General features: G+C 34.9%; 1 protein-coding gene across 1 annotated transcript in view; it reads right to left on the bottom strand.

Annotated features, from left to right (window-relative positions):
* LOC123674023 (tyrosine-protein phosphatase Lar) overlaps positions 1-15,953 on the bottom strand; it is a 570,788-nt gene that overhangs the window by 537,132 nt on the left and 17,703 nt on the right. The gene's annotated exons all lie outside the window — the stretch shown is intronic.

The following is a 15,953-nucleotide window of genomic DNA, read 5'->3' as shown; positions in this document are numbered from 1 at the left end:
GAAGAACCACAGTATTTAAGCATGTTGATCGTTATACCATCCAAACCAACAGCATTTGATTTTATGCTCGAAATTATCTTTCCGACCTCATCGACAGTAATAAATCGAAACTTAAAAGAAGTTTCAGGACTTGTTAAGTTAGGAAATTTTTCTGTAGCGTAAAAATTTAAGAGATTGTCATCAACTGGCTTATCAACAAAAACGGAACTGAAATAATCATTAGCCAGCTCCGGTCGCTCCAGGTTGGTCGGCAAACGCACATTACTTTTTTGGGGACTTATCCTCCTCAAACTATTCCACAACAATCTAGAATCTCGTGCCCGAAATATACCATCGTAATAAGCTTTTTTTTCTCGTCTTATAGACGACAGAGTGAAATTTCGTATTTTCTTGTAACAATCCCAATCATCAGGCGTTTTGGATCTTTTAAATTTTGCTAGAGCTGAATCTCTCTCCCTCATCATCATTTTGACGGGAAAGGTCAACCACGGTGCATGTTTTTTCGTCACACGAGACGCTTTCAAAGGAGCATGCCTCTCGAACACGGACCGAATCAAACCGGAGAAAAAATCAACTTTTTCATCGATATTATTTATAGCGAATATATCATTGAACGATTCTTGTACTAAGTCTTGTTGAAACAAGGTAACATCGAAGTTTTTGAAATCTCTATAATAGTGTATTTTAGGCTCCGTGACTGACGATCTAAAGCTGAGTTCACAATGAACTAAATTATGATCAGACACATTGCTTGCATCCATGACACCAGAACTTAATACGTATTCAGGGTTAGTAATAAAAATTGGATCCAACAATGTCATGGAGCGTCCGCATATTCTTGTCGGTTCATTTATCAACTGTTCGAGACCATAGGCCTCCAAAGAATTAACCAAGATCCCGTTTGAGAGCAAGTCGATGTTAACATCCCCAAAACAAATCAACTCATCTACAGTGGGAAAAATTAAGGACAAGGAATCGTCAAGAGACTCAATGAAAGAAGGTAGACTACCCTTAGGGGGACGATAGACGCAACCGACCGCAAAGGAGGTATTTTTTATCTTTATCCGGATCCAAATCTGTTCGCAATGGTTGTTAATACTACTTGAAATTAATGATATGGATTTGATTTTATTTGATACATAAATTCCGACACCTCCGCCTCTGGTTTGTCGATCTTGTCTATAAAAAGTGAAACCATCGATGGTTATGGCCTCCGCATCAACCCCATCACCCAACCACGTCTCAGAAACACCCACGACATCGAAATCATCTATTAATGTTCTGAAATCATCAAAATGAGCCAAAAGTGAACGGATATTCAAATGACACAACTTGAAATTTCTAGCCATCCCACATCTTCTAATTACCACAATAAAATTAATAATGAACGTAAATCAAATAATGAATGATTAGTAAACCGAAACAATTTCTCCCCCAAACAATGAATTCAATTTAAATACTAAGTAGGTAGCAGTGATACAAATATTAACAAAACAAATTATATTTTATTTTCAAATTGAATATGTTTCAACCAAATATCATACAATATCCCAACATGTACAGCCAGTTAACGTATAAAAACAAACACTAGATAACGTTCCTAAACAATATGGTAGGCAAAAAACAATGACAAATGGTAAAAGATAAGATTGACTTAAATCTACTGAATATTTCCACTAAAGCAATAAACAATATTCAAGAATTATCAATTTCGAATCAGATATCTACGTTAATGTTTTTCCTTAATCACAAGAAAGTACCTGGATAATAGGCTATTGTGAAACCAATGTATTCGAAAATAATTTAGTAATTTGAATACATAATTATGAACTTAATAGTTTCACTCATAAACACTATTCGATGTTCAAGTTCTCAAAATTTCTGTGCACGTTTCAGTTTTATGCTCTTTCCAAGTATGCATATGAATTTTCTAAATTCGGATGAACAGGATATAGTTTCAAGGTTACAGCCATTCCGTACACATATTTTTTTTATCCGAACCTGAATATTCCTTGTGATTATCGTGTGATTAATTTGAGCATCTAAAGGGAAACATGTGTACCAAATATGAAGAGAATATACAGGGTGGTTCGCTTGTTATGACCCCAGAAAGAAATAATCTCTATTCGCCTATTGAATATGAATGAAACAGCCTGTATAGACCTTTCTAGTGTTTGAATGAGCAGAACAACGATTGCTGTAATGAGAAACTTGCAGTCGACGTTGCTATATGGTGGAATATTATTTTTCCGCCTGAAGGGACATTTCCTATTGTTGATTGAGAAAGCAAGGATTAGGAAGAAAGCACTCTAAAGGTGGAAACGGAGGACTGACCTAAAATATCCTATTAGAGAGCTTGAAGATGCAAAAATTAGAGAAATAAAATTAATAGAGGTGCCCTGTCTTCATAAAAGTATCTACAGATTTTGTGGAGCCAAATATTCTCTAACTTTGTTATTTTGATTCGGAACAAGCAGAATGAGGAGAAGTGTGCATTTGTTGTGAAGCTTACGATTCTGACAGTAAATGAAGAACAGCTTGCCTTAGCTGATAAACGACCGACTCTGTCAGCGTCCGGAAATGAAGGAAGATATCCAAACTAAGCTTTTGTTATGCGAAAACTAGGCTAACATTTCGTAATAACAAAATGAGCTCAAAATTTCGACTTTGAAAAAAAATGAAAAAGGCATCTCTATGTATTTCAATACCCTGAAGTGCACATCTGCTCAATCTCCAGGAGTAATATAGAGATTTCTTCAATAGATGTAAGTTAATACGTAAGAAACGCAATATGATTGTGAGACGTTGTGATATATGATAGGACATCAGAAAAAAATTCAAGAGAGCTGGTAGAATATTCATTCAAATTTGAAAATTACTACTATTCATTTTTATGATTCGTTTGAGATCGACGAATGAGAGATCCACCAGAAATTAGCCCCTAGGCTGATTTTATACTGATATTCAGAGGTTGATGTAGATTGTGTGTCATTCATCAATTATTCTATTGCATACCTTACCCATATTTTATTAGAATAGAATTAGAATATAAAACTGTAAATCAAACATAGTTTGTTATCACAGAGCAACAACTAATTTCCTAATCTATTTGAAGTCAGTCGATTTATTGTACCCATGTTTCATGAAACAATTAATTGGAAACTATATGCGTCAATCCCAATGAAATTACCATAACATAATTGTCGCTACACAGCAAAATAAATATGTATAACGCATTATGATCACATCACACATTTTCATGGAGCTAATGAGTATTCTGCTGTATGAATCTAAAATTTGGTTTATCGATTGATGTTTTCTAGTTCGAAAATCAAACTACCCATTTTTTTCGACTCCCGTATCTCTCATATATGAACTTTTTGGGACTCAAATATCTGACCTGCTACTAGGGCGATTTTGACCAGATTTGAGATTTGTTATCATAACCCTTCATCTACTCGAGTCGCCTGAATTCTGGAATATGCACAGGATATTTTTATCATTTATTACATACATAAAAGTCTTTAATTTATCTCTGGCTTTTTTTTAATTTTGAGTTGCTTTATCAAAAATCATAATTTCTTTAGCCAACCAAAAAATTTAGATTCGAGATTAGCCAGTAGCCCTTTAGATGTATTCAATCTGCTAGTTCGGTGTTATCCTGATATGTACAGGGTTGTCCCTGTAAAAGTAAAAAAATTAAGGTCCTTCGGATCATTTAAGAAAATAAGTTCTATGATCACGGGCCCGCAAACGATTAGTTTTCGAGATACAGAGTGTTGAAGTTTGTGTTTTTTCAAGTTTTTTCTGATAGAACCTTCCCTTCATGAGATATTCAACTTGAATTAGGCAAAGATATTCAAACTTGAAGTTTTCATTATGTGATATGCTAATTTTGAATGCAAATCTATGGGGAGTTATTTTTTTTAGAACAGTACCTGCTTCTTTGTTCCCGGATATGATCATCACAAAACAGTAGGACCACAAAAAAAAACCTGTATCTAGTAAACAAAGCGTTTTCGAGCCCATGTTTATAGGACTTCTCTTCTCAAAAATATCCAAGAAATTTTTCATTTTCCTTTTAGGAAACAGCCTGTATGGGAGATCAATGATGGCCTAATTTCTGAGTCTGTGATTTAACAATATCTGCCTCTATTATTAGCATCTCTTTTATGATGAATTCATATGTGTTCATAGTGCAGGCCAATATGCGAGAACCGATTTTTTATTTTTGTCGAAACTTCCCACTCAAGATGAATGACTGAAAATATAATATGATCAAATTCTCACTTTAGAACTTTCGATTTCGGTTTCAATTTTGGTTTTTTTTTCATCTAACTATCCCACTTCCAGATGCTCTTCTTCGTCGCTGGTATCATTGGTTTCAGAGAAGTCATCTTTAGATTCCCAAGGAGCCGTAGTCGTTCTCCGACTAATGACAAGCGTTCGAGAATCAGAACAAGGTCTAGGAGTCGCTCAGCTCCTAAGCAAAATGGCGACGATCAGAAGGATTAATAATCTTCAAAATTTGTGTCAAATATTAATAATCTGTCAATAGTTTTGATATTGTGACCTTCAGTTAATCAAGATGATTTTTATTTTGGTTATAAGTATTTTGTAGTTTCATGTATTTTGGTTTCAATATGACGCTAGTGATCTGATTCCACAAATGGATCACTATAATCCTAGATGCTCCACTTTTTTAGCTCTCATTCCCTTTCCTCGAACAAGATTGAAGGGTGGATGTTCTCACGTAAAAATTCCATATTAGCTGCATCACGTGAACCAGAAAAAATGCAAGAAGAATAACGTAAAAAATTACCTAATATTCCCTCACTAGTTAACAACAGATTCAACCGGGAGAATTCAAGCAGAATACTGAAGAAAAAAATTGTACTTTAAAGACGTTCAGAAAGAAATAGTTGCTCCTGAAGATGTGCCCAAGTGGTTTCTTATTCTTTTTCTATCGGTTCAAAAAAACATCTTCTTTCTTCGGTTTTCATTAATACATATATGATTGTTCATTTCCATGTCCATTAGGTTCTTGTCATGTCCAGATTTTCATCGATTCAAGTTATTTCCCTTTCTGCTCCACTCAATGTCAAGGTCAAGTTTTGTTCTTTGAACATTATGTTGTCCGTGTTAGGAACTCCTTCTACTTGTATACTCCCAACTGCCAACTAGATTAATGAATAAACAGAGGAACATATTCGAAGTAAAACGCGAACCCCAGCAATAAAGGATTGAGGCTCAGAGCCACCTTAATAACGTTCATCCTTGCGAAAATTCATTTGTCCATATTTCATCCAGAACTCCCACCTCCCAGTATCCTGAAGACCGTGCACTATTTCGCTGTCTCTAGCATGAGCGATTACGCTTGTCTTCTATTGTTCCTTATATTCTTCAAACGGATTTATTGTTTTCCGTGATTTATGTTGGCAGCCCTGGTTTTCGGTTTTTCCTTGTCATTATTGGTCGTTTATTCGAGAGCGAAATATGAAACGATCAGGAATTCGGTCTAGATTCTTTCCTCGGAAAACGGTTCTCGAGATGTATGGTTCAATTGTTAGGGAGAATTTGATATATGTTGCTTCTGGAAACCTAATCATATTTTTATGTGTTTATGTTGGATCACTGAATCCACACCGAGATATACGACTAGTGCAGGAGCATTTTTCGAATTTATAGCCTTTGGAGATGATAAATGTTCCTATACTGAGAAAATGTCAAAGGATTAGATTCTTCTAGTACTGGTTTTGGAATATATGGAGGTTTCTTGAACACTTCAGCCATTAAGTTCAAAATATAAGGTCATTAACCATATCTCCCAGATGTCTAACTAAAACTAGGAACAATTAAAGGCCCAGGTGCAAAGGTATCTGAGAAATGATTCAGCAAATGGAGAAAAACTTCATTCATTTTTTACCGAACTTGATGTTTCGACGTAAATGTTCAGAACATTTTAGTCTCGCAAGGAAGTCAATTGGAAGGAGTAGTATATTCTTGCTGAAAAAAAGTTGTTTTCTGTATGCTCAACTTTGAAGATCTGTATTGGAGATATTTTTCTCAAATCTTTATATTTCACACTGAAACTTTGACAACAAAGGGCGAAGACTCGAATTTAACTCTGCATTAATTCATTCACCCTTTTCCTCCTCTACTAGCGAGATAGATTGCTTGAAACAAACACAGCTGAATTTCACTGAAGTATTTATTCCTGTTAAAGGTGAAAATTTCAAAATCTTTTTTTTACAACTGCTAAGGAAAATAGTGTATTCTTCATAGCTTACTCAATTTCAAATCTGTATTGCTCATACTGTGAGAAATATTATTCCACACGGAAATTTGCCCACTCCTCGCTTGGTAGACCAATGAAATTGGACTTTTGGGAAGTAATTTCTATGGAAACGTCTCTCGTTGTATTGCGGCCGTTTTTTTTCAATGCTTGGCTCAAACGCATTAACGATCACCTGTTATTATTTCAGTCGATTTTAATAACTCATAATACACTACGTCAAGATGGTCCCACCAAATACTGAGCATGCCTTGAAACCCTGAATATTCGGTTTGGCCGCCGACGTGGATGCATGGCCGGGATATCGCCATGATTTTCTGCGCTTGAGATTATGATAATGAATCCATTTTTTGTGTCTAGTCACAATGCGATGCAGAAATCCTTTCCGTATTCGCCTTGAAAGCAGCTGTACACAAGCGAATAAACGCCGTTCTACATATCTCAGCTTCAACTCGTACGGCACCCAATTTCCTTGTTTCTGAATCATTCCCATGACTTTCGGGCATTTTGAAATGACTTGTTGCGTCACGTCCAATGATCCTTACAATTCTTGATGCGTTTGACATGAGTCTTGATCAAGTAATGCCAACAATTCTGCATCTTCGAAAACCTTCTCTCTTCCACAGCTATGCTGGTCTTCGACGTCAAAATCACCGTTCTTGAACTAGGGAAACCACTCTTGGCACCTTCTTCCACTAATACTCACCATGAGTTTTGGAGGGCATTCGATGAGCCTCAGCCGCAGATTTCTTCATATTAAAGCTGAAAATTAAAACCTTCTGCAAATGACGAGAATTCGGCTGGCTCTTAAGCTGATATGTTTAATAGAGAATTACTTCATGATGCAGACAAAAATCGACTAATATTTCGATGGCATTATGTTAACGAATACCTTAGCTTATTGTATTTATTTAATTCGACTACTACTTACCGCTACATCCATCTATTTCAAAACGGCGGAAGCAAAGTTTTATACCCAATAGTTTTTTCATAAGAAATCCCTTAAGAAGTACCTGTGTGGATGTTCAACTTTCAACCTAGTACAGCTTGAAAACCAACCTTTGGTGTAGCATAAACTTCTAAATAAAGGTTGATTCTCATATTTCCCAAAAAAGCGTGCCAATCTAGTTCATTTTAATTTTAAGCAGCCAGCAATTAATCGTTATCCTTATAAAACTAATCCTTTTATAAAAAGTGGGCAGTTTTGTAGCACAAATGTATGCATGGATCCAAATTTGCACCTGCAGTTTTCGTTCTATAAAGTGAATAATCAAAAAGTTACAGGGTGTTTTTTATGGAATTATGGTAACGATAAAAATACGACGAAACAGAGATATGTTCTAATTGATTGCAAAATTTCTATAGAAAGAAAAATATTTTCAACAAATAGTATTAGTAAAAATTTACCACGAATTCTCAAATTTCTCACCATAAGATTGCTTGCAGCGATAAAAGCGTGATTATTTCTTGTTCGAAGACGAAGTAAAAACAAACAATAAGGTGATTTTAAAGTGTTAAATGCCTTTTTTCTCTTCATGCCTATCCGAATCTGCACTGCCAGGTGTAGGCAATATGCAAAGAGTTTATTGATTATAGAAAAATTCGTTTCAGTATTCTGTATTGCAGAATTATTATTAGAGGTACGTTTTGTCAGTACACAATAAAAATTACATAATGGTTTACACGTTGGAGGAGAGAAAAGTAATGTTGAAAAATTATTCCCAGAACAATGACTGTGGTTAGGGTTGCTGCGAGGATTTTTAATGAACGACATCCCGATAAAAAAGTTTATCATTACCTTTCCGTCTATGCGAACCATCGCAATCCAGACAAAATATCAAGCCCATACCAATATATCCTCTTCTACTTCTGGCTGTTGTTAAGGTGCGAGAGAACAAACACCGAACCGCTTGTAATTAGTTGGCACACAAGCTGTATCAATATCAACCGAGCTCCTGGTCGTTAGTAAGCGTAAACACCGAAGTTACAGTTAACTACAATGCCAACTGCGGATGAGTAGGAGATTGGTAGCATTTGTTTAGTTTACCGGCAGGGGTGACAAAATGGTTGTCCAAACGATGGCGTCCTCTGTAATCAGAGACGAAACTTCCCTTTAATATCTGGGAAGAACGTTTGGCTTTCTCGATCAGTGAAAACGTGGAGGCGGTGGCTCTCCAATTAAGGCTGTGCTCTATTTAGATGAAGAGATAAGCAACGGTTCTTGAATTCTGCCCCTTTTTCGATAACTTATGAATTATTTGCTGCACAGTGTGAACATAAAGAAAACAAATTAATTATCAAGAGAAGGAAAGACTTTTCGAACAAAACCGAGGATCATTCAACTTTGATTTAAATAAAAATAGCCAATACATTGATAACGTCATCAATGTTATTAAACGTCAAAAGATAAGCATCTTTGTTCGTAGTTCTGGCCTTGACTAGATTTGAATTTTTGGGGTATCGTATTTTTGTAGGGATTATCAAAACACTGATGGACGACAGACGAGAACTTTATTGTGGTACAGCACCTGGAAACATAATTGAACACTCTATTACCTCAACTGGTCATCATCTTGTAATTTACTCCACTGAACTCTCCTTTTCCCAGTTTTATACCTGGGTTACAAACATGAAATCATATTGTGCAACGTGAATTTCTTCTTCCTTTTCTTATTCTCTAAGATGTGTGCCTGCGCAATGGTATCATGGTGCCTGCACACTAATTAGGGTAGGGAAAATATATTCTCTGTTGTATCTTTCTGAGAACCCTATGCATGAAAAAGTTGTATGCACAAGTACCACGAAAGACTATTGTTACACTAATGCAGGTATATTTATATTAAGTATTGTAACGACAATTTCGGCTTGACACAGGTATTATGTCTCATTGATTTTTGTATCCACAAATTCATTTTTGAATGAAACAATTCCATCTTTTTCTGTTTCAACAAAGATGTGATGCCATTTATTCAAAAATTGGGTTCTTTGTTTGTCGACAGATTTGCTCTGAGAAATCTTGATAAAATTACATGTTTAACTAAGAGAATAAGGAATTCAATACAGAGACAAAATTAATTTTGTGGAAGTTGAAGGATCTACAAGTACACTGATCGCAATTCGAATGGAACACATTAAATTGTACAATATAGCACAGACAATTCGTGATACGAATATCTCTGTTTACTTATTCGACAACTGCAGTTTTGACATTCCGTGGCCAGAATGATACAAAAAACGAAAGTATGGAGTAAGTATACACCGATGAGGAATGCAAAAAACACAGATGGCAAAACAAGAGGAGTCAAAGCGGATAGATACAGAAAAATTATAAACGTGCTCATATAGTAAAAGCGATAATAAAGAAGGTCCGATTTTTTACTGGCTTGTCTATTTGAAAGAAATGTAAAATAATTATTGGTTCATTTTCATGGAAAAATGTTCGTTCTTTGTCTTGTCTATACGTCTGAAATTTTATATTTCGAAAAATTTGGAAGGGATCACAACCCCTGTACCTCTTAATACATTTTAATGCTGCTTTAATATAGAACACGTCACTTGGATACATTCAGTGGAAGCAACCAGTCGAAACCCAACCTTACCAGCAAATCCAGCTCCCTTTGCAGAAATCGATGACACTTCGACAGCTTTATATCATCTGCGCAAGATGCGGAAGGGGAGCTTAACACTGGTTATAGATTGGACACAAATAGAATAAACAGGAGGGGCCCAAGAACCGATCCCTGTGGTTCACCGCTTAGCACTGATATTGACAAAAAATTTGTTCATTAACAATAATCACCAATTAAAAAATTATTCATGGATGAATAGAGTTGCCAAATAGTGGAGTAGAATATAAGAGATTCAAAATGCAATTCTTCAGAGTAAATCCATAGTTAGAGCATTTCCTATACAATATTCCTTAGGAAAAAGTTCGAAACAATTAGTTTGAAATGTAGCATTTTGAAGTTATATTCTTCACTTTTGCCTGAAGGAGAATTCTGAATTCTGCACTTTAATACAATACCCTTCTTCCTCTATTGTGCTTCAGTTTATATAATACCAGCTCGCGCAGTTCAACGAATTATTGAGAGTGTTAAAACTCACGCGAGGTGTGAGTTGAAGAACTCTTGAATTACGAAGGTGAAAAGTTTCACGCTTCTTTTATACACTTCTGAATGGGATGCTTTTCACTTCACAACCGCCATTGAAATGAAAAATCCACTGTGGCTGTTTTCTCAGCATTTCGTCTGCTCAATATGAACAGTTAATTCAAGACCCACTCCGATTAAACCTTCGATTCAAAATTCTGAGACTGGCGAGAGAGGCCAGGTAGAGACCCTACGTGCATGCAGATTGAAGAGCTTTGCACATATTCATTCTGGGTTTCATGCAATACACGCATTAGTGTTGTTTTATACCGGTTGCTTTTTGTTCCCTCTAATTGTTGGGGGCAACATCGCCACGAAAACCGGTGAGATGGGGGAGATAACAACTTGAAATAAGAGATTTGAAGGGAAGAAACAATAGATGTTTTTTTGAATGGTTCCAGGAGTTTTTTGTTGTTCTGGAGCTAATGATAAGGTTACAGATTTAGTGACGGTGCAGAAAAACATGGATTTCGATATTTTCACAAATTCTGATTCGTTGTTGAGCTATTGAGGGTGGACACTGAATGAGACACCTTGTATGTAAGGTTTGTTGAATATGTTTGCTGAACTTTCATTCAAAGCACTCAAATTGAGGAAAAAGAGAATCTTTAGAGTTTTCGGTTCCTTTAGTGTTTCTTCATCACGAAAATTTGAATAATTGAAGAGAATATGAAACGTTCAATCTTCATATATCTCTCAAAGTATTCCAATAATATACAAAGTGTTTTATGAACTTCTACCAAATTTCTGAATAAAATATTTTAGCAAGAATAATAAGAGTTTGTTCTATGGAATTGTTTCAGAAAATGCATTATCTAGGTCTAGCAGCTACAATCCCTGTCTCAAAAATGGTTATGGACATTTTTTTATAAAGGATTTTCAAGATCTTATTCTTGATGAGAAAAGATAATAATTCATTATTTCATTCAAATAAATAAAGAGGCAACAATTATTGTTCAATCAGGCTTAGCTATTCTTTCTGTATTGTTTCGATGCGATTACAGTTGTGCATATTATAGAGGGTGTCCCAAGTTATTAGAACTTATGGTGAAGGAAGCCTATTTGAGATTTGGAAATTCGGAATATGATAATGCTCGCTATTCTTTAACGAGTTGAAATATTCTTGAGGCCTGAACACTTTCTGTTATACGAGGAATGAAAAAAAATTCATCGAATAAATTTCTTTTCAATTTTTCCTTTCTGATATGATCGAGTATTCTATTTTGAATATCTTTCTATTCGAATCATTGCATTCGTTGAAATAATTTTCAAAATATCTGAAAAAAACTGAGAAAAAGTGGCATAATATTCCACAATTATTCCTATTCTAAATATTATAAGCATAAACGATCATATTCGAAGAAGAAGAATGTGGGGATATTGTGCATCATCTGAATTTTGGTGAATGGATTTGCTACAATTTCTAGTGCACATAGCACTAGAAATTGCATCACACATATATCAATTTTGCTTCTTTCAAGATCCAAATTCTAGTTAAATACTTAATTATTAAATTGAGGATAATTGAGTTAAACTGGCCTCTTCAACAAAATCTCATTCTCATTACAGTTATCCTGTTCGTTTTTTAATTTAACGAGATTAGGTGGAACATCTTGATAAGAGCGTTTTACTTGCAGACGAACCGAGAAAGCTTTTTACCATTCCTTATATTTTTTGTTTTTCTTTCTCAAGGAAAAACCAACTACAGGAATTTCCTTGTTTCCAACACGTAAGCGCATTTCCTATTTGAACATTTGAAAATGTTATCGAGAGGGATCTGTGGTATTTGTTAAGCTGCAATAATGATATGCATCCATGCAATTAGATCAGAACGATTGCTATGCATAATTTCTTGCATTTTTCCAAAGAGTTAGTACTTTAATAATTTTGAGCGCTTGTTATTAAAACCGATTGCTCTATCATTTTGTCTGTAATTTGTATCAACATTGTGATGGCTTGGGGAACAACTGCTCAAAGATGCTTCATAAAATATTCCATGATCTATCAATCAATAACGAATATCAGATTAGCTAGATATTAGCACATACACTGTGTCCGTAAAGTTTGGAACAAATTCATTTTAACTAAGCTTAACAGACCAATCTACGGAATAATCCTAAAAAACACGTCGATTTTTATTTTAATTTACCGTATTTTAAAATAATAATCCAATATACAGGGTGATTTATGTTCGAGTAATGACGTCACCGTCATTTTTTTTAAATAGAACACCTCCATTTTGTCCCAATTTTCGGATTACTCTAGCTGAGCTGATTCCAAAAATGTATCACATGATGATTCCAATTGGTACAGGGTGGACAAAAATACAAAAGTTTTATGTGTGCTCATAAAGTAACGTAACATTCTTTATTAGTTCAATTAACAATATAATCAAAAATACTTATTTTCTAGTGGCAATTGGTTAGAATGTAACACCCTGTAGTTTGTTACATTTTTAGATTAATTAAAATGAGCTGTTTCCAAACATGTTTGGTACTTGTGGTCTAGCAGACAGATTATGAAAGAAATTAGTTCTTATCAATTTAAAAAAAAACCTAGTCGTCTAGTTTTTTGTGAAATATCGTTATTTGTTTAATAATTTATTGGTGTTCAATGACAGTTTAGTACTACAATATTTTTGGTATTCGTGAATATTTTAATTATTGATTAGATTGAATTATTGTATTCTTGTCCAGCCTGTACCAATTGGAATCAACATGTGATACATTTTTGGAATCATCTCAGCTAAAGTAATCGGAAAATTGGGACAAAATGGGGGTGTTCCATTAAAAAAAATGACAGTGACGTCAGCACTAGAAAGTAATTCACCCTGTATATTAGATTATTATTTTAAAATACTGTAAATTAAAATAAAAAATCGACGTGTTTCAGGATTATTTCTTAAAATGGTCTGTTAAGCTGAAAATGAATTTGTTCTATACGTTACGGACACAGTGTATATGAAGCCACTATCTAATCTGAGAATAGAAAAAAGACTCTAACAACGTAGATTCTAAAATATCCGAAAAGAAACAAAGGAAACTCACCCCCTGTCGGGAGTATACAAAAAAACTCAAACGTTAATGAAACTGAATTGAATTTTTTTTTATTTGCTGAAAAAAAAGTTCCTGATATTAATTCAAACAACTCTCCATTTCCCTAATATTAGTTTGGATTCATGAAAATCACAGTGCTAATGCCATACCCACTTTAGAATAGTTATTTATAATACAAATGCAGAAGACATTGGTATTCTTCCACGAGTTCAAAATTCAAAAACGAGCCACGAAGTGGCAAGTTTTTGAATGAACGAGTGGTAGAATAAGCCTTCTGTACGAGTATTATACATTATTTTCTCTAATTCATTGCATTTTAATTGAAATTAATGAAATATTTCCATAAATATCATTTAGTGATTCTTGCATTGAAAAATGTTGGTTGGCAGAACTGATTTCTTCAAGGCAAATTGATGAATTGACAGATAAAGCCGTGGCGGAAAATTCGGAGTACCAACATATAATAAGAAAATATAACCATGAAAACTGTGCGTTTCTGATATATTCTCGCACGATTTTGTTCTACAAGATGTGGAAGAATGAACGGAATAACCATAGAATTAGAGAAAGTAATGTCGAAACATTTATGTCAACTCATAAATATGTGCCGCCTAAGATTTATATTTCAAATTGAGATACTGCACAAACTCAATAAATGACCTAATTCCAGAAAATACTTAGAGCTTCAGCGTTTCCCTATCAAAAATAACAAGATCTATCGATTCAATTAGGAAAGAAATATTTCGTTATAGAGCTGCCTCGTGGTAAATTTCTGAGACGATGATCTTCGAGCGACATACTTCGGAGAGGGGAGGCGATAGAGGAGCCTACTTCAGAAAGTAAAGTGGCGCTGTTTAGATTCCTCTGCGTTCAAAAGCCGAACTCAATCCTGGCCTCATTACTTGGAGCTGGAGCTCGATAAGTCCTCTTTCCTACTCCCCCTCTAATTGCATTACATTAGGTTGCCGACGTGACTGAAAATGTGTGCAAATAAAACTTAACGATCTCATGTGAGATCCTGCTCATCCTTTGGCAGATACCTCCCATCATCTTCCAGGCGAAATTCATCGATATTTCGGAAAATCTGAGTATAGGAGATAGAGGAAGATGACACCGCTTAATACTTTTCTAGAAGTTCAACATTTCATTTCCACTCCAAACTAAAGCAAGATGATATTACCACGTCATCAAAAAGTCCCAGGCCTGGATCATAGATGGCACTGTTAGTGCCATAACTGGTTTTTCTTGTTAGCACCATACTCAAAAAGATGTGTGTCAAAATTTTGGAACACAAAGTTGTTTCTGGATTGGAATATTTAAGGTTAACAGACGCTACATTTGTTGCTGTTTGAGAAATGGATAAAAACGAGTTCGTGTATTGATTCAACAGTATTTTTGTGAGGGAAGAAAACTGTGCAAGAAAAGCATTGGCTTGATAAGTGTTATTCAGACTCTGCTCCATCGACAACAACGGTTAAAAGGTGGTCTGATAACTTTAAACATGGTCGAAAAGCCACCAACGATGCTGCAAACTCTGATCGTCCAAATTCGGCTGTTTTTTCGGAAAATATAAAAAAAAAATTTACGATATGGTTTTGAAATTGAAGTTGCTTGAGATAGTAGTGGATTTGTAGGTGTGAATCCGATCAGGAACATTTCTTTATAAATAAACATTGCTCGAAATGGTTGCCGTGGTTGCGGTTTGAGCGGGATTAATAAGATTTTTTGCGTCGATATGTAAATGTGACAGTGGATGAAACATGGATTCACCACTACAGCCCTCCAGAACACTTCAAAAAGAGGATCAGCCGAGTGAAAATTAGTGAAAAGCAGTGAAAACCGTCCAAGCGACCAAATTATCAAACATCAGCTGGCAAGGTTATGGCATCCGTATTTTGGGACAAAGGTTTTCACCTTTGTTGAGAAAGTCAATGAATAATGTACCTACCATCCATTACGTTGTTGGAACGATTAAGTTCAGAAATTGAGAAAAAACGTTCTCAAATGTGAAAGGAAAAATTCTCTTTCACCATGACGAAATGAATAATGTACCTACCATCCATTACGTTGTTGGAACGATTAAGTTCAGAAATTGAGAAAAAACGTTCTCAAATGTGAAAGGAAAAATTCTCTTTCACCATGACGACACTAATCTAATTGTAAAAAATGAATGAAAACAATGAACGAATTGAGCTTCTAACTGCTTGAACCCTTGAACACACAGTTTATGCTACAGATCTGGCCTCCATGTGAACTAGAATTTAAATCGACCGTTTTATAATAATAATAATAATAATAAACTTTATTTAGCACTCGACTATTGCAAACAATACAAATGTAATCCACTAACTTAATTAAATTCTTCATAAATATAACTCATTAAACATTTTTTGAATTCTGTATAATTATTACAATATTTGATCTTTTCAGGTAGTTTATTGAAGATAACTAATC

This window comes from Harmonia axyridis, chromosome 2 (assembly GCF_914767665.1).
Source record: "Harmonia axyridis chromosome 2, icHarAxyr1.1, whole genome shotgun sequence".
In the NCBI taxonomy this organism is placed as follows: domain Eukaryota; kingdom Metazoa; phylum Arthropoda; class Insecta; order Coleoptera; family Coccinellidae; genus Harmonia; species Harmonia axyridis.
The sequence above is the reverse complement of the archived record's forward strand: the minus strand, read 5'-3'. Positions and strand labels throughout refer to the sequence as shown.